Source organism: Arachis hypogaea, chromosome 19 (genome assembly GCF_003086295.3).
Source record: "Arachis hypogaea cultivar Tifrunner chromosome 19, arahy.Tifrunner.gnm2.J5K5, whole genome shotgun sequence".
Classification (NCBI taxonomy): Eukaryota; Viridiplantae; Streptophyta; class Magnoliopsida; order Fabales; family Fabaceae; genus Arachis; species Arachis hypogaea.
The window spans coordinates 131754890-131781294 of NC_092054.1; the positions used below are offsets into that span (position 1 = coordinate 131754890).

A 26405-nucleotide genomic window follows, 5' to 3' on the forward strand; every position below is an offset into this window, starting at 1 on the left:
TAGTAGTAGGGATAATGTGCTTACATATGCAAATTTCTCCACTATATATACAGCGCGTTCATGCAAGTCTTTTCATAAAATAATTTGGTTGTTCTATTATTACATATTAATAGTTGAATAATATATAATTATTAAGGAGAAAGAAAAAGAAGAAGATGAGAGTGGCAGTGGTGGGTGGTGGAATAAGTGGATTGGTTTCAGAGTATGTATTGGCCAAAGAAGGAGTGAATGTGACTCTTTATGAGAAAGAAGATTATTTGGGAGGCCATGCCAAAACTGTGAATGTTGATGGTATTGATTTGGACCTTGGTTTCATGGTTTTCAACCGGGTAAGTACTCTCAATTTTCATTCCCTCTCCCTCCCCCTCTTCAATTCCAACTATTCGCACATTATTCTTACTAGCTATATGGCCGAAACATTTTCATAGGAAATTTGATTGGAGCTCTTAGCTACTACTTTATTGCCATCCCATGAAATTGGAAATGGTAAAGGGAACATTACGATAACACCGAAAAAAAAAAATTGGTATCAAAGTTTGAGTCAAAATCAATGTGCCAACAAAAACTTTGGCTCTCGTTAAGGATGGATTGAAAAGTCTCACGTCGATTGAAAAAAGAAATCGAAATATGTCTTAATGTTAATAGGTTTTTATTATGGAGACCACTTACATAAAGACACAAAAAATGTCTTTATTTAAAGACGTTCATAGGTGTCATAGTATGATTGGACATCTCTATTAAACCGGTTAATAAGCTATTTTTTAATAGTTCAGAATAAAATCGGTTTATTAAAGAAAAATAATAAATCTAATTGTCCGTATTATAATTATTAGATTCGGTTTGTTCCGATCAATTTACACAATATAAACCGAGTTATATTTAAATTTTTTATAAAAAGACAAATATATCCTTAATTTTTAATTTTACAAACATTTAAATTCCTAATAATTTAAAAATACAATTAAACCCCTATAAAAAAATAATTCTAACCCTAATCCATTATCCTGTCCAAGCCCAAATTCAAGTCTATCGGTGAAATGGTGAAATAATTTGCAGCCTTCTGAGATTCCCCCAAACTCACTCGTTCATGCTCAAACCTGGAAAGAAGGGATGTTCTCGGTAATACAATTCATCAATTCCCAAATTCAAAGTCGCAATCTTTCGAGAATTTACAGGAACTTAACTTACAGCAGGTAAAGTGGCTACTAATCTTGAAAGGCCCAGGTCTGTGATGACTCATTGCAGTGCTAATAGAGTTATGTTGAGAAGGCATTCCTCAAGCCAAGTTCTTCCTTCTGGAAGTAAGAGACTCTGGTGGAAGATGTTACTCTGGAGCCATAGGAACATACATAGACATATTTCAAGCAAATCAACACAGGTGAATCCTGGTGTGGCTGTAACGCACAATCCATACGGGTACTCTTCCGACACCCTTGAACCGAAGCACAAGCAGTCACCAAGAAACGTGGAATGGTAAGTATTGTATTCCATTCATTACGATTAATCACATGAAACATTACCAGTTACCGATTATGAACGCGAGTGTGATTCAGAAGAGAGACGAGAGGATGTTTCGGTTGAGTAAGAACAAGGCTTATTCGAAATCTGCAGCTGATACAAGATTTGAGTTCTGATTCTCTCATTTTAAGGCTCTTCAGGTAATTTAATTTAATTTTTATTTTTCCCTTATTCTTCCATTTACGTTGATAAATGCTAATGCAATAGTGTGTGAAGTAGAGTTCTGTTTTTTTTTTTCACGTTAGCTTAATACGCTTCGTATGTTCGCAATTGTTGATCCGCGGTGATAAACTGATTATGCGTTTGGTGCGCAATTTGCAATGCAAGCCTCAGAATCTTAGATCCTACTATTGTAATTTAGAAACAGCGAAAACTAGTGCTTTATTTGTTGAATTTTATCAAAGATGATGAAATTTATTATGTGAAGAAGTTTAGTATTTTGGAAATGGATGATAATTAATTAAGGTGAACTAAAGTGAAGTTGTTCTGTTGAGCTATAATATAGAATCCTTGAGACTTGAATGTTTTATCAAATGCAAGTAGCGGATCGGTTTGTTGGTTTGATATGAATAACAAGTGTTCATACATATTTTTGTTCACATTATTAATAAAATAATACTAAGCAGTGGGACAAATCATAATATTGAATGACTACAGTGACATGTTAAAAGTAAGCAAAGATGACTTATCTTTAAGTTCTAAAGTAGTTGTAATCAAGGGGGGAAATGTTTAAATCACCAAAATTATACTCTTTATATCCAAATTTTGCTGCTAAAAAAGTTGTATGTTGATTTTAGAATTGTTTTAAATAGTAATTCAGTGTGCGGGGAAATAAAGGAAATATATGGTTCTGTTAATAATAACAAATGCTGATTCTCTTGTTGTAGGTACCCAAGGGATGGGAAGCTCTTTGTTTCTGTTGTTTCGGTAGAAAGTGGTAAAGCTATTGCAAAGTCAAGCAAGGTGCTGGTGCAATATGGGAGTTGTCAGTGGTCAGATTCTTTTTCAGAATTTGTATTGTTTCCAGGAGATAATTCTTCCAAGGAGATTGATGAATGTCTCCTCAAGCTTATTGTTGCCATGGTGCTGATACTATTGCTGTTTGCTTTTCCTATTGTGTATACTCTACTTTGTAGTTAAGATGTTTCTTTATCAGTTAGAAGTTTGTTTGAATTATGATGTGGCTTAACAGGGACCATCAAGGTCTAGTATCCTTGGAGAGGTCACTGTTAATATGGCAAGTTATGTGAGTTCAAATGCTAAATCTCCACTTTCACTCAAGCTGGGTAAGTGGCAACTATGGGACAGTTTTACATGTCAGATATACAAATAAAGTTGTCTTACTTTTATTGAGTGCAGAAACCTGGATGGTTGTGTTACTGTGGTTGGTTACGCTGGGATTTAATTGTAGTCAACTTTGGGGGAAAAGTAACATTGGAAATCTGGAATATATTGCTGAGTATTGAATGTATCTTATTAATTCCAATTACTCTTGTTAATCGACAACTTGTTTTCTTTGGGTAATCTCTATTCATTCAAGTGGTATTCACTGTAATTTTACTCTCTGATATACAATGTTGCATAGGATCATATGGAATTATATTTCTGCCCAAAGTTTTATAACTTGTATTCAATTGAAGTCTTAGCCACTAGATTCTGTGAGAGAGAAATGATAGTTAATTAGTTAGAGATTTGGTTGGAACGGTATGCATCATTCTCTTGTAAACAAATTTTTCAAGATTACATCATTGAGATTATAAACACATAATAAAGTCATAAAAAAAGTTAATTACAATTAAAGACTTTGTTAAATTATTCATTGAAGCTGTACTCTCTGATTTTTTACAATGAAGCAAAGCTACAGATTTGTACTTGATTGATTCTCCTATACATATCTCTAAATGTATTTACACAGCATGACTCAAAACCACGACGAAACAAAGCCTCCTTCTAAGCAATGGGTTTGTCAAAAAGCTTAACATCCATGTTCACATTCTAATACTTCTTTCCTCCTATTTGCTATCATAAACCAGGTTCATGAGCCCAAAAAGCATCTGAATCCGGACAAAAAGAGAGAAAAATCTTGAATTTCTCTATTTGCTATGTGCCAATTGACAAAGCGAGCTTGTATCGACTTGAACAGAAAAAGGATGACCAAAAAAAGACAGCATTTATCATCTTCCCTGCAAGATCATATCCAAACTTGAAAACAAGGACCAACATAAAATATACTAGAAGCAAAGCAGAAAGCCCATCTAAAAGCAGTTTCTCAAAGGAATAAATAAATGGAGTTATTAAAATTTTTCTTTTTTCATCACAAAGACAGTGCTTTATCTGTGATAACTCAAAACTCCAGGAACAAAAAATTATGAGGGGCATCCAACAGTTATTGGCAAGTGGTGGGCTACTGGAAAGAAATAGATAGAAGCTACAAACCCAAATTACCTAAAGTGGATGGGACCTTGGAAATTTGGCATCTCAAGTATTGCTCTATGTTAAAATGTCTATAGTGGACAAATGAAGATGGCACCAATTTACTCAGACCATGCTTACATCAGTACTGTCATAAGCTTACATCTTAGGATTATGCTTTATCTATTAGAACATGTTGTTCATTGGAACCTATATAAATTTTGAAATACCATCCTTCTTTTCCAGAACAAAAAATAAAGCATACTCAAAGTTGTTAGCTATTTTCATTTTTTTTAGTAGATAACATTCTGTCGGTGAAGGTTCTTTACTTGTAGAAAACAACAAATTAAATGCACACAAATTGAGGATTCACCCAAAATTCAAGAATTATGAACATAGAAATCCTATAGGTGTTGACAAAACAACAAAATCAATGTGCTAATGAATTGTAAGTTGAACAAGCATCAAAATATAGCCAAAAGTGCCTCATCCAAGAACAGTGTGCCTAACATTTTCGCAATTTAATCTTTATAGTAGATACAACACATAAATAAAATGCAAAATATTACATAGGCATTCAATCAAGCATGTGGTGTGCAATGCTGAAGAAGCCCTTCATGGACATACAAACTGAGACCAAGAGATTCAGGCAAACAACACTTGATTTGATTTTCATTTTTAGCATTCAGCAACAATCGTTACAAATCAGTAACAAGTAATCCCTAATCACACTAAACCTGAAATCAATAAAGCTAAACAAAAATTTCAGTAATGATTTGATTTCTATTTTTAGCAGCAGCAAGAAAATTTCAACAAAAGCTTCAGGAATTAAAAAAAGAGCAACAGCACAAAATCAATTATTTGATTTTCCATTAACCCAGTCACAGTTTCACATTCAAAAATCAACAAGGTCACATTCAAAAGCCAACAACAGGGCATAAAAGGAAGAGAAGAACCGAAGTGAAGGCAGTGCCGCTAACCTTCGACGACGACATGGACGGCGCCCGGCGAGACGACAGCGAGTGGCAACACAGCGGCGAGCTGCTCCAAGTTCGAGAGAATCCAGTGAGGACGGGGACAGGGGGAAGGAGGACGCCAAACTACGAGAGAGGAAGCAGAGGCGCCGACAACACGGACGGCGGCGGCACCGCGACAGAACAGTTGCAGGGAGAACTTAGGGTTTTGGTAGGGTGAGTTTGAAAGGTGCTATGGGTTCAGACTTCAGGTGATAGTGATATATGATTCACGTATTGGGGAAGGAAATGGGCGGGTGTTACTTGTTAGGGGAAAGGGGTGGGTTTGGAAAGTGGACCAGATTATTTTTCAAATTGGTTTTTTATTGAACCGGTTAGACCGATCGGTCTGACCGAATTTTAGAATATTAAAATTGGTTTTAATTTGGTTAATTAAAAAATTTTAAAAAAATCGGTTCACTAAAAACGTCCAATAATATGATGCCACGTAGGCGTCTTTATAAAAAGTCATTTTCAGTAACTTTATGGGAGCATCCCCTTTTATTATTGCTTGTAGATGTATTTTAAAAAAAGACATTTTTAAAATATTTAAACGTGTACCAATAAGTGTTTGTTTGGATATTATTAAGTTGATAAAATAAGATATTTTTTATTTTTTAGCGTGTTTGGTAAAATTTTAGTAATAAAAATAAAAGTAATAAAAAAATAAAAAATAAAATCTTTTTTGAGAAGTTACAATTTACATTTTTTTATGATCTTTTTTTCTTAAAAAAAATATTTTTACGTAATAAATAACAAAAAAAATACTTTTATATAGTTATATTCAATCATAATTATTAAATAAAAAGATATTTTTACATGAAATATCTAAACATAAAATTAATTTTATTTTTTAATAATATCTTTTAAAAAAATAACTTAAAAAAATCTTTTATTAAAAATCCAAACAAGTCCTAAACCTTACTAACTTCTTATAAATTTAGTCAAAAGAATATAAATCATGTAAGTAAAATAATTACAAATAAAGCTTTCAAATTTCAAATTTAAAGTTTCAGAAGATATTGTAATTAAGCTTTTGCACGGGATCATATTTGGTAATTGATAAATTTATTATATATTACTAATTTTACAATTAAGATATGTCACATATCACTTTTTTATTGTAATTAAAATTAAATATTTTTTTTAAAATTAAAACCTTCTCTCGTTCTTTCTCTTCCTTTCTCTACTTCTCTCATTAATTTCACTCACTCCATCTTTAATATATCATTATCAATGACTAATTAAAAATTTGACAATCAAAATATATAATATAGCATTTTCTAATTGCATCCAAAGTAAACTAAAATTAAAATTAAAATATTAAAATTGAAATACAACTATATTATATATTATATTTATATATTACTAACTAATTTAATAACTAAAATGTACCGCATGACACTCTGTTATTAAAATTTAGGAAAAAATATTTTCTTCCAAAATTAGTAAACATCTTAACTTCCTTCTTACATTCTTTTATCTACCTCTCTCTATTTTTCTATTTCTCACTATCATTTCCACTCTATATATAATTTATAATTTATATTTTATATTAGTAATTTGACAAATCAAAATGTATCACAAGATATTTTTCCATTATAATTAAAATAAATTTTTTTCTTAACTTCTAAAATTAATAAACTCCCTCTCCCATTCTTCTTCTTTATATTTTTCTCTCTTTTCTTTCATTCTCTATTTTTCTCTACTTTTTTGTTTTACAAAAAATAAAATTAACAACATAATATAATTTAAATAAAAAAATATTATTACATGAATATTTTTTTATTTAGTTTTAAATTGTACTGCTTCACTTTATAATATATATATATATATCTTCACTTTTTTTAAAATATTTATTACATATAATTTAGAGAAAATACTAATATTGTGATTAAAAGTTAGAATTAAGATTCAATTATTTAAAAAAAATAAATCTAAATTAATTTTATAACTATCAATATAATTTTTTTATATTAATATCTAATTATATTTTTATATATAGAGAGAAAAAATATTATATTTAAATAACAAGCATAAAAATTAATTATTTCTATTTGTACAAAGACTTAACACCTAATTAAATATAAAAGTATACACGTTAAATTCTTTCAAATTTTAGATAACGAATGTTAAAATTAATTATTAGTAAAAAATTAAACTCTTTTATATAAAAATAATAACTAAAACACTTACTATTTAATTTTTTTTTATCTAGAGAGACTTTAGTTTTTTTAGTTGATAGAGACTTTTATTTCTTACGATCTTTTTGTAAAAATAATTTAATACTATAAATTTTATGTACCATAATCTATAATATCCAAACTGACGTACATAATTTTAAAAGATTTATGTTTTCATAATAGGGTTAATCATCAAAGAAACCCCCGAATTATTTAAACGCTGACAGAAATGCACCCAAATTTTATTATCGACAAAAATACCTTTAAATAATTTAAAAACATAACAACAATACCCAACAGTAAATATATATTTTCAAAAAATACCTTATAGATTGAATTTTGATGTGATTTTTTACAAAAATAATTAAAAAATGAGATATTATTATTTTTAAAATTTGATAATTTTTTTCTAAGTATATATTTTTTTGTGATTTTTTAAAAGTATTATTAGTTGTTAACAAAAAAATTACAAAAACAATATATACTCAACGAAAAATCACCAAATGTTAAGGATACTAATATCTCATTTTTTTAATCATGCTTACAAAATATTGTATCAAAATTCAATCTCTAATATATTTTTTGAGAAATACATATTTAATGTTAGATAATCTTGCAAAAAAACTAATATTAAATATGTATTTCTCAAAAAATACATTAGAGATTGAATTTTGATTCAATTTTTGCAAGTATAATTAGAAAAATGAGATATTATTATTCTTAAAATTTGGTAATTTTTTGTTAAGTATATATTATTTTGTAATTTTTTAAAAGTATTATTGGTTGTTAACAAAAACAATTATAAAAAAATTATATACTTAACAAAAAATCATCAATTTTTATGTATAATAATATATTATTTTTATAATCATGCTTGTAAAAAATTACATCAAAATTCAATCTCTAAGGTATTTTTTGAAAATATATATTTACTGTTGGGTATTCTTGTTAAATTTTTAAATTATTTAAAGATATTTTTGTCGATAGTAAAATTTGGGTGTATTTTTGTCAGCGTTTGAATAATTCGAAGGTATTTTTGGTAATTAACCCTTCCATAATATTATTACGGGTAAAAGTATTGGTTGGTTTTCAAATCAATGTAATTTAATGTTATATTACATAGTGAGTAAATTATGTGGATTAGCAATCATTTTTATTTTTACAATGGAGGCCCGAAGGCCAAGGAAAAGAAAACTAATAAAATAATAAAATTAATTTAATAAAAATTAATAAATAAAATTTAATTATAATTTAAATATAAATAAAAAATAGTCAAATAATTATAACACAGTTTGTTCACGTTTTTCATTTTAAACTCTCAACGCTAATAGAATTGTCTATCAAAATTATCCGTTTTTAAATTAATGCAAAGAATAAAAAAGATAATAATTTCAACTTAATTTTTCAATAACAAAAATTTTAAAAGAACGTTTATAATACAACACAACACAAATATAAAATCAAAGTTTTGTAACTACCTTTATTTTAAGAAAGAAGTTGAGTCACATATCTTAGACAATATAAATAGGAATGCAAAATTAAATAAAGAGTAACTTATTAAAATGGTAATTAAAATTTTGCATTGCTGACAAAATGAATCTTAAAAGATGTTAATGATAAATAAAATTCTGAAAAAGTTAAAAACTCAACAAAAGAAACTATATATTAAATATATATTCTAAAAAATAATTTTAGAGATTAAATTTTAATGCAAATTTTTGCAAATATCATTAGAAAAAAAAAAAGATATTTTTATCCTTAAAATTTAGTAATTTTTGTCAAGTGAATTTTTAAATTTTTTTATTGTAAATGACCATATTTTTTTGAAAAATAAAAAGAAAAATTTAAAGATCAAATTTTTTCTGATATTTTGTGTATTTTTTAAATATTTATTCAAATATTATTACAAATTTAGATTTAATGGATAAGTCGTTTGCTAAATATAAAAGTTTTTTTGTTATTTATAAAAATTATAATATTTATAGGTTTCTTTTGTTATATTTTTAAATTATTTAAAAACTATTTTGTTGATAATATTTTTTAAGAATTTTTTTGTCGATGACTGAATTTTTCGAATTATCAAATTCGCAGTTAATCCTAAAATAAATAAAACTAGAGAATATACCTTGGAATACTCAAAATCTTAGTCTGTAACACCCTACCACACTAAGCTTTACGCTTAAGTCGTAAAACGAAGGTGGTGTGGTATTACGACCTCTAAAATAAAATGAGTATATATAATAGCAGAAGAATTATAATTTGCTAGGAGTCTTGAAGAATAGGGGAAATAAAAATCGCGAGATAAAAGCGCAACGCTCAAGGAACGAGATGTGGATAGTCCTTTCGCATATCTGATTCGAGCTCCCAGGTATGTTCCTCGATACTAGCTCGACTCCAAGCTACTTTTACCAATGATACTTCCTTTCCACGTAATCGTTTAATATTAGTATCATCAATTCTCACTGGAATTACTGGAAGTGTTAGATCTTCTCTTACTTGGATTGGTTCTGATTCCAGAACATGACTTGCATCAGGAGTATACTTCCGAAGCTGGGACACATGGAACACATCGTGCAAATTCGAAAGATACGGCGGTAAGGCAACTCTATAAGCCACTGGCCCAATTCTCTTCAGGATCTCAAACGGTCCAATATAACGGGGATTCAGTTTCTTAGTCTTAATAGCTCTTCCCACTCCAGTGGTTGGTGTAACTTTCAGAAAAACATGTTCCCCTTCCTCAAATTCTAAAGGCTTTTGCCTCTGATCAGCATAACTCTTCTGGCAGCTCTGAGCTATAAGCATTCGACTACGAATCTTCTTTATCTGTTCAATCGTTTCAGCTATCATCTCAGGCCCTAATAAACTCATTTCTCCAATTTCATACCAACACAACGGAGATTGACATTTCCTGCCATACAGAGCCTCATATGGAGCCATTCCGATGCTCGCATGATAGCTATTATTATAAGCAAACTCTACTAATGGCATATACCGATCCCAGCTCGCCGGCTGGTCTAAAACACAAGCCCTTAGCATATCCTCCAAGGTCTGAATAGTTCTCTCTGACTGACCATCTGTCTGAGGGTGATACGCAGTACTCAAACTTAACTGAGTCCCAAATGCACACTGAAAAGCTCCCCAGAATCTTGATGTAAAGCGAGGATCCCTGTCAGATATAATGGTAGAAGGCACGCCATGCAACCTGACAATCTCTTTAATATACATTCGAGATAATTTTTCCATTGTGCAACTTATTCGGATAGGAAGAAAGTGAACTGATTTTGTCAGTCGATCCACAACTACCCAGATAGCGTCATAACCCGATCGGGTTCTAGGCAACCCTATCACAAAATCCATTGCGATACTCTCCCATTTCCATTGTAGAATCTCCAAAGGCTGAAGGGTCCCTGATGGTCTCTGATGCTCAATCTTAACTTTCTGACAAGTTAAACATTTAGATACATGCAATGCCACATCATTCTTCATACCTGGCCACCAGAACATTGCTTTCAGATTTTGGTACATTTTAGTGCTCCCTGGGTGAATTGAAAACCCGCTCTTATGAGCTTCCTTCAAGATTCTTTGTCGCAGGTCTCCAATATCTGGCACCACAATCCGGTTCTTGAACCTCCACAAACCATCCTATCCTTCTGACACTCTCCACTGTTTTCCCTGTTCAACTGCTGGTAATACCTTACGTAACGCTTTACTGTCTCGATGAACCTTCAGAAGTTCTGATTTAAAATCACTTGAAATCTGCAACTGACTCAAACACAGGATTCTATATTCTTCTCTAATTCCCAAATTCAAACCTTGGAATGCCTTCAGTAATTCTTCTTCCCGTAGCATCATCCAAGCTGCATATAAAGATTTCTGACTCAAGGCGTCCGCCACAATGTTCGCTTTTCCTGGGTGATAATTCAATTCAAAATCATAATCTTTCAGAAGCTCCATCCACCTCCTATGACGTATATTCAACTCTTTCTGCTCAAAAAGATACTTCAAACTATTATGATCTGAGAAAACATGAAACTTAACGCCATAGAGGTAGTGCCTCCAAATCTTTAAAGCAAACACAACAGCAGCAAGTTCTAAATCATGTGTCGGGTAGTTCATCTCATGCGGCCTTAACTGCCGTGAGGCGTATGCTACAACATTCTGGTGCTGCATCAGAACGCACCCTAAACCCTTCAGTGATGCATCACAGTACACTTCAAACAGTTCACTTGATTCAGGTAATACCAATACGGGTGCAGTAGTCAATCTGTGCTTCAATGCTTGGAAACTCTCTTCACACTCTGGAGTCCAGATAAAAGGCGTATCCTTCCTAGTCAACTTAGTTAAAGGTAAGGCGAGCTGTGAAAATCCTTTAATGAATCTACGATAATATCCCGCCAAACCTAGGAAACTCCTGATCTCTGTCACTGAAGTTGGTCGCTCCCAATTCATCACTGCTTCCACCTTAGCAGGATTCACAGCTTTCCCTTGCTTATTCACCACGTGGCCAAGAAACTTTACTTCACTCTTCCAGAACTCACATTTAGATAACTTAGCATATAACTTCCTGTCTCTCAGAATCTGCAGCACAATTCGCAAGTGTTCAGCATGTTAATCTTCAGACTTAGAATAAACAAGAATGTCATCAATGAAGACAATAACAAACTTGTCCAGATACGGTCGGAAAATCCTGTTCATATAATCCATAAATACTTCCGGGGCATTACTTAACCCAAAAGACATCACTGTATACTCATAATGACCATAACGCGTCCTGAAAGCAGTTTTCGGAATATCCTCGTCTCTAACCCTTATCTGATGATAACCGGATCGCAAATCAATCTTAGAAAACACACCAGCACCCTGTAACTGATCCATTAAATCGTCAATTCTAGGCAACGGATATTTATTCTTCACAGTGATCTTATTCAATTGCCGATAATCGATACACAACCGCATACTCCCATCCTTCTTCTTTACTAGTAACATTGGCGCTCCCCACGGAGAAACACTTGGTGGGATAAAATGCTTACCCAACAGATCTTCCAGCTGAGCTTTCAGTTCAGCCATTTCTAAAGGTGACATCCTGTAGGGAGTAATCGAAATCGAACCGGCTCCAGGCACCAACTCAATTGCGAATTCAACTTCTCGATTAGGTGAAAATTCATTAATATCATCCAGAAACACATCTGGAAATTCACATACAACGGGAATCTGCTCTAAACTATGATCATTACCTGATACTCCCACAGTTAATAACATAATACCCTGACATTCAGTTCCAGAACAGTTTACTATAATAGAATTCAAATAGTAACTATTCACCACAATCGGTGCTTCTGACCCTTCCGGCATAAACTGTACTGACTTCTCAGAACAATCAAGCAAAACATGATTCTTGGATAACCAATCCAATCCTAAAATGAGATCAAGACCAGTCATAGGCAAACAAATCAAATCATGCACAAATTCACGCTATTGTACTCGAAAGGGAACTTGTGGACATCCTATCCTAGTCACCATAGCTTCATGAGTAGCATTATATACTTTCAAATCATAACCTAAAACCACCATTCTCAATCCTAATTCATGGGCCTTTTCAAATGCAATAAATGAATGACTTGCTCCTGAATCAAATAAAGCATTTAAGATTTTACCAGCCATTTCACAATTACCTCTAATCAGTGTCTCAGATCCCTCAGCACCTATGGTAGAAGTGGTGTATACTCTCCCCGGCTACTGGACCCTACCAGTCTCATACTTCTTCTTCTCTGGGCAATAACTGGCTATATGTCCGGGCTATCCACAGGAATAGCATACTCCAAGTCCAAATCTGCATGGAACTCCAGGATGATACTTTCCGCACTTCTAACAATTTTGATCTTGTTGTGGCTGCTTCCCAAACCTTTTTCCTTGACTAGCATTAGTATTCGGACTTCTGTAATTACCTTGAACCTGAGTCTGCTGCGGAACAAAGCCTCCATGCTTGAAATTCCTACCTCTCGGAGCAAAGTTCTTCCCTGAAGGCCTCTGAAAAGGCACCCTCAAACTTCCTTTCTCTGCTGCTGCCTTCCTCACACAATCCTCAGCCACCCTACTCTTATTCACCAATTCAGAAAATACCCTGATCTCCATTGGGGCAACGAAACTCAGAATATCACTCCGAAGACCTCCCTCATATTTAATACACTTCCATTCAGCAAAATCTTCAGGCGCACCTTGACAGATACGAGAAAAGTGATATAACTCCTCAAATTTGCTACTATACTCAGCAATAGTCATATGTCCCTGCTTTAACTGCATTAATTCAAGTTCCTTTGCATTTCTGGCTGAATTAGGAAAGTATTTCTTATAAAATTCTGTTCGGAAAACCTCCCAAGGAATCGCAGCACCATCAGGCTGCAGGATACATCGGGTTCCCTGCCACCAATACTGAGCTTCACCTTGCAACTGATAAGTTCCAAATTCAACCCATTGCTCTTCGGGAACCTGTTGTGCCTGTAACGCCCTTTCCATAGCCTAAATCTAATTATCTGCATCAGTGGGATTTGAGGTTCTCCTGAAGGTCGGGGGGTGAACTTTCAGAAATGTAGCAAGTGTCATAGGATCGTCCTCATCATTATTGTTCCCATGATTACCCTGGTTTATCTGATTACCCAATGCCTCGGCTGTCGCTTGCATAGCTGCAGCCATATTTCCCAGGACAGCCATAAAGTCTACTGGATCAGTCCTATAGGGGCAGGAGTAACAGTGCCTGTCCTACCTCTACCTCGCCCGCGACCGCGTCCGCGAGTCGACATCTGGTCCCTATACACACCAAATAAGTGATATTAAGTTGATCAGTCTCAATATCGCAGGTCTAATGCATTAAGTTCCAAATGCATGCTCACAAACGTTTATGCCATATATATCAATCAGATATCCTAATAGCACATAAACACATATACAGAGAATGCACAGAAGTACAATCAGTCCGTCTTTTAGGCTCTATAGGAACGAACTGCTCTAATACCATAATGTAACACTCTATCACACTAAGCTTTACGCTTAAGTCGTAAAATGAAGGTGGTGTGGTATTACGACCTCTAAAATAAAATGAGTACATATAATAGCAGAAGAATTATAATTTGCTAGGAGCCTCGAAGAATAGGGGAAATAAAAATCGCGAGATAAAAGCGCAACGCTCAAGGAACGAGTTAACTTGCGTGCTAAGAAAACCATAACTATCAGACATAAGATAACAGAAGTAGGAATAGAGTGCCAAAGATACAAAATAACAAGCTCCTAACTCAGCCTGCGAAGTCAAGACTGGCCAGAGAATATTTACACATGTATGCATACATATCCAAAACTCAAAAGTACATATACACAATCCTGCCTCTCCATAAACCTCTAAGAGGATCAAAAAGAATAAGTTATGTGGAGAGAAAGCCAAGTACATATATACACATCATAGCATAACAAAATAACCATGTAACCACTTCGCTTCAAGGGTCCAGACGCCTAACAAGATGCCTCTCGACCTGCATATGAAAAACAACAACATAGTATGGAATGAGAACTGGAGGTTCTCAGTATGGTAAAGGTGCCACACACATAATATATAAGGTCCTGGGATTGCTAGAGGCAATCCTAGAATGCCGACACTCAGATTATAGAGCTTAAAGTATTAAACAGAAGCTATAAAAGGTGGTTCTCTAAAAATATTTAATCCTAACTTAACCTTAAATCTAAGTCCTATACTGCCATTCCTCCATACCTCCAACTCCATCATGCATTTTCACAGACAAATAGATAGATAAAGGCAAACACAAGAAGGTTACAACTACTGCAGGTAACAAATACACATTTAGCATGGCAAATACAGATAGGCACACCCAATTAAAGCACAAGCAAGTAATTCAAGTAATATGCATATGATGCATGCCTGTCCTATGGCTGATGAGGCTCATCTGTCGGTTATCCAGCCAACCCGACAAGTCTGAATTGTCCTTAGACTGTCCCCCGACGTGCATCCCCAAGAGTCTATGCATAGATTTTTCTCAAATAATCAATATTGCTCAATGGGGGTAACATTCCCGGGAATTTATATAGTGCCCGGTCACACTTATGTCGTAGGGTCAACAGAGTATCGAGTTTTCAACCTGGTACACGTGGTGGCAAGCCACGACACTTAATCCAGGGAATCTCGTATCTCAGATTATTCAAATTCATAAGCCATTTAAATAATTCAATTATAATTCATCAACATCCACATCATTCTCAATCGTATTTCATTCATCATTATACATCAATCATATTCAATCCTTATCCTTCATTATCACACCTCCCATTCCGTCCATCAATAGTTCCAATTCAAAATATAATTCATTCTTTTCTAAATGAATCAAACTTCAAACATATTCATTTTCTTAATAACTCAAAATCAAACCATACAACCTTGGAATCTAGATCTTTTTAAATAATCATCTAAACAAAATCTCTAATTTTTATAAAATTTCGGTAGCACCTCCTCTAAAACTCGGACTTTGCCACCCTTTTCGGGTCCAAACCTGCATTCTTTTCAATTCAACATACCCTTCCTCATCATCATAACAATCACCAAAATAAATCTACCTCAGATCAACAATTAAACTCATGCAATATTCAAATCCAACAATCAAAATTCAACTAAGAATCATAGTTCACAAATCCTAGGCTTTTAACACAAAATACCTCATTATCACAACAACCTCCACAATAGTTATACCTCAAATCAATAATTCACCAAATCATTAGTTAATCAATAAGCACCAAACTAACCATGTTCATCAACAATAACATTCAACCATAATTCTCTCCAAATTAACATAACAACATTCACCATCCAAAATTAAAAACTAATTATCCAATAAACTTCAACCAAATATATTCATTGACAAATTACTAAACATTAAACATACACCTGCATTCCAACTTATCCAATGGTCATCTAGCCTAAGTTTTCACAGAACATTATATATTAAATGCTAGAAACCTAAACCATACCTTGGCCGATTTTCACGTAACGACCAAATCTATTTATTCAAAACCAATGCAGCCCCTCAAAACTCAACTAATCCGCTTCCTCCAAGTTCCAGTATTCACAATTCCAAGCTCCAATTATTTATTCACAACCTAATACACATTCATAACACATATATATCCAATTTAATACTCAAAGCTCAAATTCAAGGAAAATAAAATAGAATTATCGTATCTTCACCTTACCCAAGCTTCACATAAGCAAGAGTGAACGTTTTCCTCAAGCTAATTGGATCCTAAAACATCAAAAATCAAAGAAACTCAACCTTCCCATTCAAAAATCCAAAAATTGGGGGAAAAGAGGGCTGAGAGTGATTAAACAAGTTACCAGTGAAATTGTTCCAGTAGAAATGTAGAGCTCGACGCGGTGGACGCGTGGCTGCAAACGGTGCAGCGATCGGAGCTCGGACGGAGAAGTTACGGGGATCGGAAGGTTAACGTAAGGGTTTCGGGAGCTTTCATTCTCCCTGGAGCTTTCACGCTGTTCATACGTGAAAATGAGGAAGAAAGGTCTTTCGGCTCATTTAAAGTGTTGGTCCGGTTGGACCGACGGTCCGGTTTGGATCCGATTCAACCGGTTCGACCTGTTCGGTCCAATCTTGGACCGTTTTCTTCGAAATTAGTGTCAAAATTTTCGTTTCGATGAGCTCTATTCTAATTTAATATAATATTCACATTTTTAATCCTCCTTATTAAAAACTAATTTATTGACTAATTATCTACCAATTTAACCGGAGTTTACATAGTCTAATCAGGTTTTTTTGCGGAGTAAACAAGTTTAATCTGTTTTAACACCGTTAATTTTTGCCATCTCGTCAAATAAGCCGATGTAACAGAATGATAAAAAGTAGGATGGTAAGTTTGTAATAAGAAATTATTTTGGTCTCTGTTTTTATAATTTTTAATTAAAAAAAAGATAAAAATGTGGTTCACCTTGTGTAAATACACAAAATGTATATCATATGATATAAAGTTGTAAAGTAGTTATATAATCAAACAAATCATGAATCATTACATGAATCGTTTGACCAGACTTTTGAATGTAAACTTAGTATCGTTTCAAATGAAATGGTACAATGGAGAAGCATACTTATAAAATAGGCAAAAAGCATATTGCAACTTGCAAAAATCGTTCTAGAAATAATAAGTATGAAAGCACAGAATAGACAAACATAGATGCAACAAAACAGTGAATATATTAGATGAACAAAGCAGAGATAGAAAATTGAACGCTAACTCTGTTCTGAGGTGAATTTAAAACGTAACAATTTGAACTAATGAAATTTTTCTTCAAATAATTCTGAAACTAATAAATTCCTTTGTTAAAATATCCAAACAAAATAATGTGTATAGTAAAGTAATTTAAATTCCTTCCAAAATTGTATTACCTATTTTAAAGTCAATATTTCAAAGGAGAAAAAACACAAAAAAAAAACTATGATGAACGTGATGAATCGTTGGAAATAGATAATTCGAACGTTGAACTTAAATCGAGCGAAACAGACATAATTCTTTATGTTTTTTTATTTAAGCATTTCTTGTTTTTGTTTGGAAACTAACTTTGACTCGAATAATATAGTTAGTTGCAGATCTAAAAAGTTATAAAGAGCCAAGAAATATACATAATATATATAAAAAAAGACAAATACAAATAAAATTATAAGAATTAAAATATCTGTCATTTCTTGATAGAAGAGATAGACAAAATAGTATATTATGTTTATTTATATTTTTAAATTCATCAATAACAGAACGTGTATCAAGCTTTATAAAAAAATTGTTTTGAACCTTATTTGTTAGACTTAAAATTCATTGACATAAAAATTTTAGTTTATTATAATACAAAATTAATAAATTAAGATGATATGAATATGAATTCATGAATTGTTTATTATTTATTTTCTTTGGACCTTTTAAGTATTAGAAAGATCAGATGTAATAAAATTTATTAATTCTCCTAAAATATAATGAACTATATATATATATATAAAATCTTTTTACGCGAGATATTATATATATATGCTTTAATTTTTTTTATAAAATTGTTGCATTGAAGGCCTGTATCCATCTCTAACAGTGGTTGAAAAAGGTTCCTGCTTCTTAAAATTTTGGTTATTAATGATTTTTCCTAACTTGAAAGTACTATTAAAAATTGTATCATTTCATTAAATAGGTAACTTATCCTAACATGATGGAGTTCTTTGAGAATCTTGGAGTTGACATGGAATTATCTGATATGTCATTCGCCATTAGCCTTGATAATGGCCACGACTGTGAATGGAGCAACAGAAACGGTTTGTTTGGTTTGTTTGCACAAAAGAAAAATGTGATCAACCTTCAATTTTGGCAAATGCTCAAGAAATTATCAAGTTTAAAGATGATGTTACAAGGCAAGTACTACTATATGAGGATAGAAATGACTATATGACACTCATTTATTGCGAGTTGAGCTAGTAAAAATATGACTACTCGAGTAGGCTAGCGGGTTCACCCAGTGGGGACAAGTTAGCTCGTTTTGGCCCGTCTTTTTTTCTTGAAAGAAATATATAAATATAAACACTAGAATACTAGTAGATACTAAACTTTCAAACTTTAGTATGAAAATGTATGAATGTTTAAATAAAATTGTTTGGTACTTTCTTCTTAAGCAACTCTTTTATTTAAACAGATATTAAAAAAATTAAAAAGTAAAGTATGGGTCAAGTCATTTAACTTGTCAACTTGGAGGAGTCGATTTACTTGATGAAAAAGCATTGTATACTTTTGCTTTCTTTGTACTTTCATGCAAAATTTAATTAATTTTGAACTCACCTGCAAAATATTGAAAATTGACAAGAGTAATGCTGATTTGCTAGTTCATGGGTGATTATATCCTGATAAATTGAGTTTGTTGTCTCATCTTCCAATTAAAAATGCAGGTATCTTGATATGCTTAATAACAACAAATTGAATATGGACCGCAATGAGACCTTGGACCAATTCATAAAGTCAAGGGGTTACTCTAAATTATTTGTGAAAGCATATCTTGTGAGTAGTTCATTTGCATCTTATTAGATTGTTTTGATTTCTATAAACATTACTTTGGTTAGTGATATAATTAGTGTATGCTTCTTAATATGTTATAACATGAAATTAATGAATGTAGGTTCCAATTTGTGGTTCTATATGGCCTTGCTCTTCTGAAGGAGTTATGAGCTTTTCTACTTTTCTGTTATCTCTTTTTTCAGAAATCACCATCATCTTCAGGTAGTAAGGAGATAAAATCTATCTCAAATTTATACAGTGATGAATAATCTAATTTAAATATATAAATAAAATAAAGACTGCTTCGATCTTGATTCACTTGGTCCTCTTTTTCTCCTTGCAGCTCTTTGGAAGGCCACAATGGCTAACTGTTAAAAGGCGCTCGCACAATTATGTTAAGAAGGTACCATTAATGCTATGTTTGATGGTAGTATTTTTTAGTGTAGCTTATATGAGATATCTTTTAGTTTAAGCTATAAATTAAGACTTTGACATTAATTATTTGTTATAATAACTAGGTCAAAGAAGAACTTGTTAGAAGAGGTGGTCAAGTAATAGTTAATTGTGAGGTGGAACTAATTTTAACATCAAAAAAAGGTGATTCATGTGTCTATTCCCTTATTGTACTCATTGACCTTTAGACATTCACATTTTCTTCTTCTTTTTTAATTTCTATCTCAACCATTGAGTGTGATTGTATTATTTTGATTACGCAACAATCTTAAAAATTTTGCTGCAGGATGTGTTGTGCATTGCAAAGATGGTTCCAAAGAAATGTATGATTGCTGCATAGTCGCGACACATGCACTTGATACTTTGAGAATATTAGGAGAGGAAGCAACATATGATGAACGAAGAATTCTTGGTACTTTTCAATATGCATATAGGTATGGTTTATCTTAACATTTCTATCTCTTTTCTTCGCTGTAATCCACCTACAAAATAGGATAATGTAGTTTGTAGTAGTTACTAATTACATTTGAAAGTAATAAATTTCATCAAATGATATGATGATGATGATTATCATGATATTTTCTCTTATGACAATGTTGAAAATGAAGTTTTATCACCGTTAAACCTTTTATGCTTATGGTTTCCATGTTTGTGAAGAGAATAGTACCTAAAAAACATGTTAGAGTGAAAAGATTTATGTTCAAATAATTAAGTCAAGCTTTACAATAATGGTTTGATCTTTGCTGGCAGTGATATTTTTCTTCACCATGACAAAAATTTAATGCCTCGAAACTCATCTGCATGGAGTGCATGAAATTTTCTTGGATGTAACAACAACAAAGTTTGTGTGACATACTGGCTCAACATTCTTCAAGTTAGTAACTATTCATATAATTCATTTGTCCATAACCGAAACCTCTAGAAGGCAACTTAGACTCAAGTGGACTATAAATAAAACTTGTTAATTGATCTTATATTTTGATTTGCAGAATCTTGGTGAAACAAGATTACCTTTTCTTGTAACTCTAAATCCAAACCATACACCGAAAAATACTCTTCTTAAGTGGTCAACTGGGCATCCAATTCTATTAGTTACTGCATTCAAAGCTTCACAAGAGCTTGAAAAAATTCAAGGAAAAAGAGGAATTTGGTTTTGCGGTGCCTACCAAGGTACTTTATGGACCTAGCTAGTTTTGGCTATTTAATTAAAAGTTAAACACTAGTTAAATTATTAAATATTAAAATTATTTAGTCAAAGAAATAAAGTTCTAGATAGATTAATTACTTATGTATATTTAATGACAGCTTCTTTTTCAAAAACACAACATTTACTATGTTGAGACATCTTGACCGACATTAAATATACTTGTAACTTAAGCGAATATTTATGCTTTCCAGGTTGTGGATATCATGAAGATGGATTAAAGGCAGTTAAAGAAAACTTATTATGAACTTTACGAGGCTCCAATTTACTATGAATAAGTTTTTTGTCCAAATGACAAATTGAAAAGGAATGAAAAAACTAAACTATAAGAACATTTTTAGGCTGGCATGATTGCTGCATATAAAATTCTTGGAAGATGTTGTTCCCTCCAAACGAACCCCAAACTCATGGTACCTTCTTGGAAGGAACTTAGTGCACGCCTATTTGTGACGAGATTCTTAAGTTCCTATATTACCACTGGTAGTTTAACGTAAGTTTACTTTTGTTAGTGTGTAGACATTTATTGCATATCATAAATGTGAGCTTAATTTACACTCATAATATTACTGGAATAATAATTTCTTGAAACAATCATTCTATCTATATGATTATAGCATTGTTTTCTAGTTCTTGAGTCACTTATATATCATGTTTCGAGGAGTTTACAGTTTATTGGAGGAGGGGGGAACAATGTTTTCCTTTGAAGGAATCAATAAAATGTGCTCTTTGAAGTGTGTTATGAGAATTCACAGTCCCCAATTTTATTGGAAGGTGTTTGTTTTTTATATATGTATGAAATGAAGTTATGGATTTCATTTCCAATTGTTGGCATGAAACTAAAATAAGTACCATTTTTTATGTGTTTGTCAGGTTATGACACAAGCTGATTTAGGCCTTGCAAATGCCTATATTAATGGAGACTTTTCCCTTGTTGATAAAAATGAAGGTCTTTTGAATCTTTTTCTGGTATGAATATTCCTTAGGATTTGATTAACACACAAATGTGGCATACGGTATTTCAGTCTTTACTTTCATGTACTTTGTACTTTTTCTACAGGTTTTCATAGCAAATAGACATTCAAATGATTCAAGCTCAAAATTGAAGAAGAATAGGAAAGTTGTTGATTATGATGTGTTAAAGTATTGAAATTTTATTTGTTCATTCTCAACCTTCTTTTTCACATTTTTATTGTTTTCAGGGGTTGGTGGACACCATTTTTCTTTACAGCGGGTTTAGCATCGCAAATTTCTTCATTAAGCATTACTTTAGGAAAAATACTATCACACAATCTCGTCGCAACATCTCTAATCACTATGACTTGGCATAACATCAATAACTACCAAAGTTAAACTTTTCATTAATGTTTATTCTACAGAAGCAACTACAAGTATATGTCATTTATCAATATATAAATTGTGTAGACATTTAACAAGTCATTCAATCTCAAAAATCACAAATACGTCAAATGAGATATTCTTTACCTAAATAGATAATTCATAATTAAAATTTCGATTTTCACCAAAAATATATGCATTAGTTGGAGTTTTGCTACAAGTATGAATAACTATGGTTCTATCTCCCCACATTATGGATTTTTCTTATACTTTTTTAATTAGAATAGAAAAAACTTAATGCTAAGTTGTAGTTTGTATACTACAAAGCTAGTTCATTAATTAATTATTTTCTTTTATTTATTTGATTATGTTTTTTTAGATATATCAAGTGTTTTTGCTATTAATCTTCAATATCATTTGTTTACAATTCTGAATTGGTTTGTTTCCAGAGCAATGAACTCTTTGCGCTATTCATGGATGAAACAATGACATATACATGTGCAGTGTTCAAGGCAAGGCAACATCCTTTTGATACTTAACTCCAAATTTCTTGCAAATGATACTTGCATTTACATTTCTTTGTCTATATGAATATCTGGTATAGAATGAAAAGGAAGATTTAAAAGATGCACAACTGAGAAAAATGTCTCTTCTCATTGAAAAAGTGAGTGCTTTAGAATGTTATTTTATTAATGTATTTTAGATGTAGATTGCAAAGGGCGTAACATTAGTTTTCTTTAAATAAATGAAGGCTAGAATAGACCAAACACATGAAATTCTTGATATTGGATGTGGATGGGGAAATTTAGTGGTTGAAATTGTCAAGAAAACCGGTTGCAAGTGCACTGGCATCACTTTGTCGAAGGAGCAACTAAAATTTGCAGAAAAAAGAGTTCGAGATGCTGGACTTCAGGTATATCATATATGATAAGATGATTAATTTCATTATTTTATTAAAATCTAATGCAGAAACATGGTGAAGTTAATATACAAGCCAAATGAAACGATTGAAAAAGGACATCGTGTCTCCATCTTCAGTTCTTTTGTTATACAATTGTGATCATTGCATAGGTGTGGTCTATGCTTAATGTTTTGAATTCATGACTTCAGGATCATATCAAAATTCTTCTATGTCACTATCGCCAACTACCGAAGACATTCAAATATGATAGGATTATATCTGTGTGAGCAAATTTTCTAGTTGACTCTGCATAAATAATACATAGAATAGCAATATTTTTCTGCATATTGCTTAACATATAAAATGGTATTTTAGTGGAATGATAGAAGCAGTCGGTCATGAATACATGGAAGAGTTCTTCAGTTGTTGCGAATCACTATTGGCAGATGATGGGCTTCTAATTCTCGAGGTATAACTTCTTGGCAATGCTTTGATTATAAAAATATGCAAGGACGAAAACACTTGTTATTATCCCAAAAAAAAGGAGTTACTAATTTTGTAAAAAAATATGGTATTTAAATTGGTGATAACATTTGAAGATGGTTATCTTATTACATAGTTTATATCAATTCCGGACCAGCGTTACGATGAGTGTAGACGCAGCTCCGATTTCTTGAAGGAATATATTTTCCTAAGAGGATGCCTTCCTTCTCTAAGTTAGATAACATCAGCCATGGCTGCTGCATCAAGATTATGGTACAATTTACTTGTTATTTCTCACTTCAATGATCATGAGCATCCCTTCATTCTTTTCTTATTAATGAAATGAACATTCCTAAATGCAGTGTAGAGCACAGTGAAAATTTTGGAATTCATTACTACCAAACATTAAGGTGGTGGAAAAAGAACTTCCTTAAAAATCAAAGGTATTCGTTAAATTTATCAAAACATACTTTAATGTATTAACTATTGAAATTATTCCTTTTTCTTTTTGTTATCACTTATGCTAAAAAAAATCTATTTGAAAATTGTGTATTTTCAGTGAAGTTTTGGCTCTTGGATTCGACGAAAAGTTCATCAGGACATGGGAATACTATTTTGATTTTACTAGTGCAGGTTTCAAATCACGAACACTTGGGAATTACCAGGTAAAAAGCTAAGTTACAAAAAAGTCTACATCATAGATATTATAACCAAACATTTTTTTAGACATTATAATTTAATTTCAATTCTCAAAGATATAAATTTGTGACCAAATTTTAAAACTTTTAACTTGAAATTGTGCTATGTTAAGTCTCCTTACTTAGCCCTATAAGACTGCACGAGGGAAAATATTTACTTAAGAACGTAACTATAATGTAAATTAAATTTAGACTACTGGTAAATGTTTCTTAAGTTGCGATAGAGTTAACTAGTATGGATCAAAGAATAACATCAATCAAAATTTGAATATGTTGCTTACGGTTAGAGGTGTATCTAGTAAATTGAATTTGTTTTTATTTATGTATCATGTATGTAGATAGTTTTTTCAAGGCCTGGTAACATGACTACACTCAAAGATCTATACAAAAGCTGGCCCTCAGTATGTTGAGAATAAGAAGCCATGACACATAATAATAGTATATTATATTACAAATTTCTTTATGTATACAAATGGGAAAAGGGTAGATCGATGATGATCTTGTACTTTTTTGTTGCTCCTTGTTTTGTAATTCATATTACCATGCATAAGGATGTGATCATTTTATTAAGTACTTTCTTTGTAGTTTTGTATCATATATTTTGTGTGACGAATAAAATGTGAAAGAAAATATATTATTGTTAGATAATTACACGATATCATCACCATATACTCCTTGGTAAATTATTAGTGCTTAGTCGTATATTTGTACATATATAAATAATTTCATGTATAATATTTTTACTACAAACTGTTGTATATATAAATATTGTATTTTATGGAAAAGTCTTTTGCATGCTCTTTTCTTCCTTCCTTTATTTTTTTTCTTTTCTCCATCTTAATATTTATTCTTCTCTCATTCTCCACAATTCCTTATTATTTATTTTTTTTAATCTATAAAGATCATAGTTTTTTTAGTCAATAGAGACTTTTGTCTCTTACGATTTTTTAGTAAAAGTAGTTTAATACTATAAATTTTTTATGTCATAATCTATAATGTCAAAACCAACGTAATTTTAAAAAATTTATATTTCTATAATGTTATATATTATAGGTAAAAGTACTAATTGATTTCGAAATCAATGTAATTTAATGTTATATTACATAGTGAGTGAATTATGTGGATTAGCAATCAATTTTATTTTTCCAATGGAGGCCCGAAGGCCAAGGGAAAGAAAACTAATAAAAATTAATAAATAAAAATTTAGCATAATTTAAACATAACTAAAAAATAGTCAAATTATAACCTAATTTGTTCACGTTTTTCTTTTTAAACTCTCAACACTAATAGAATTGTCTATCAAAATTATCCGTTTTTAAATTAATGCAAAGAATAAAAAGATAATAATTTCAACTTAATTTTTCAATAACAAAAATTTCAAAAGAACGTTTATAATACAACACAACACAAATATAAAAACAAAGTTTTGTAATAGAAAATAAAAGAACAATCTTTATTTTAAGAAGAAGTTAAGTCATATATCTTAGAGGATATAAATAGGAGTACCAAATAAAATAAAGAATAAATTCCTAAAATCGTTCTTGAAATTTTGTATTGCTGACAAAACGATTCTCAAAAGACGTTAACGATAACTAAGATCCCGAAAGATTTAAAAACACGACTAAAGAACTATATATTAAATATATATTCTAAAAAATGACTTTAGAGATCAATTTTGATGCAAATTTTTGCAAACATTATTAAAAAGATAAGATCTTTTCATTCTTAAAATTTGGTGATTTTTTGTCAAGTAAATTTTAAAAAATATTTTTTTATTATAAATGACCACATTATTTTTTGAAAAATAAAAAGAAAAATTTAAAGATCAAATTTTGTTCTGAATTTTTTGTGTATTTTTTAAATATTTATTCAAATATTGTCACAAAAATTTAGATCTAATGCATAAGTTGTTTGCTAAATATAATTTTTCTTATTATTTATGAAAATTATAATATTTGTGGATTCTTTTTGTTACATTTTCAAATTATTTAAGGACTATTTTATTAATAATATTTTTCAAAGATTTTTTTGTCAACAGCTAAATTTTTAAAGTATCGAATTCGTATTTAATCCTAAAATAAATAAAATTAGAGAATATATTTTGGAATACTCAAAATCTTA

The 26405-nt window shown here is 31.4% G+C and overlaps 1 pseudogene; it reads left to right on the plus strand.

Annotated features, from left to right (window-relative positions):
• The first annotated feature begins 96 nt into the window (after positions 1-96).
• Positions 97-24777, plus strand: LOC112777038 (uncharacterized; annotated as a pseudogene).
• Positions 24778-26405: the final 1628 nt, after the last annotated feature.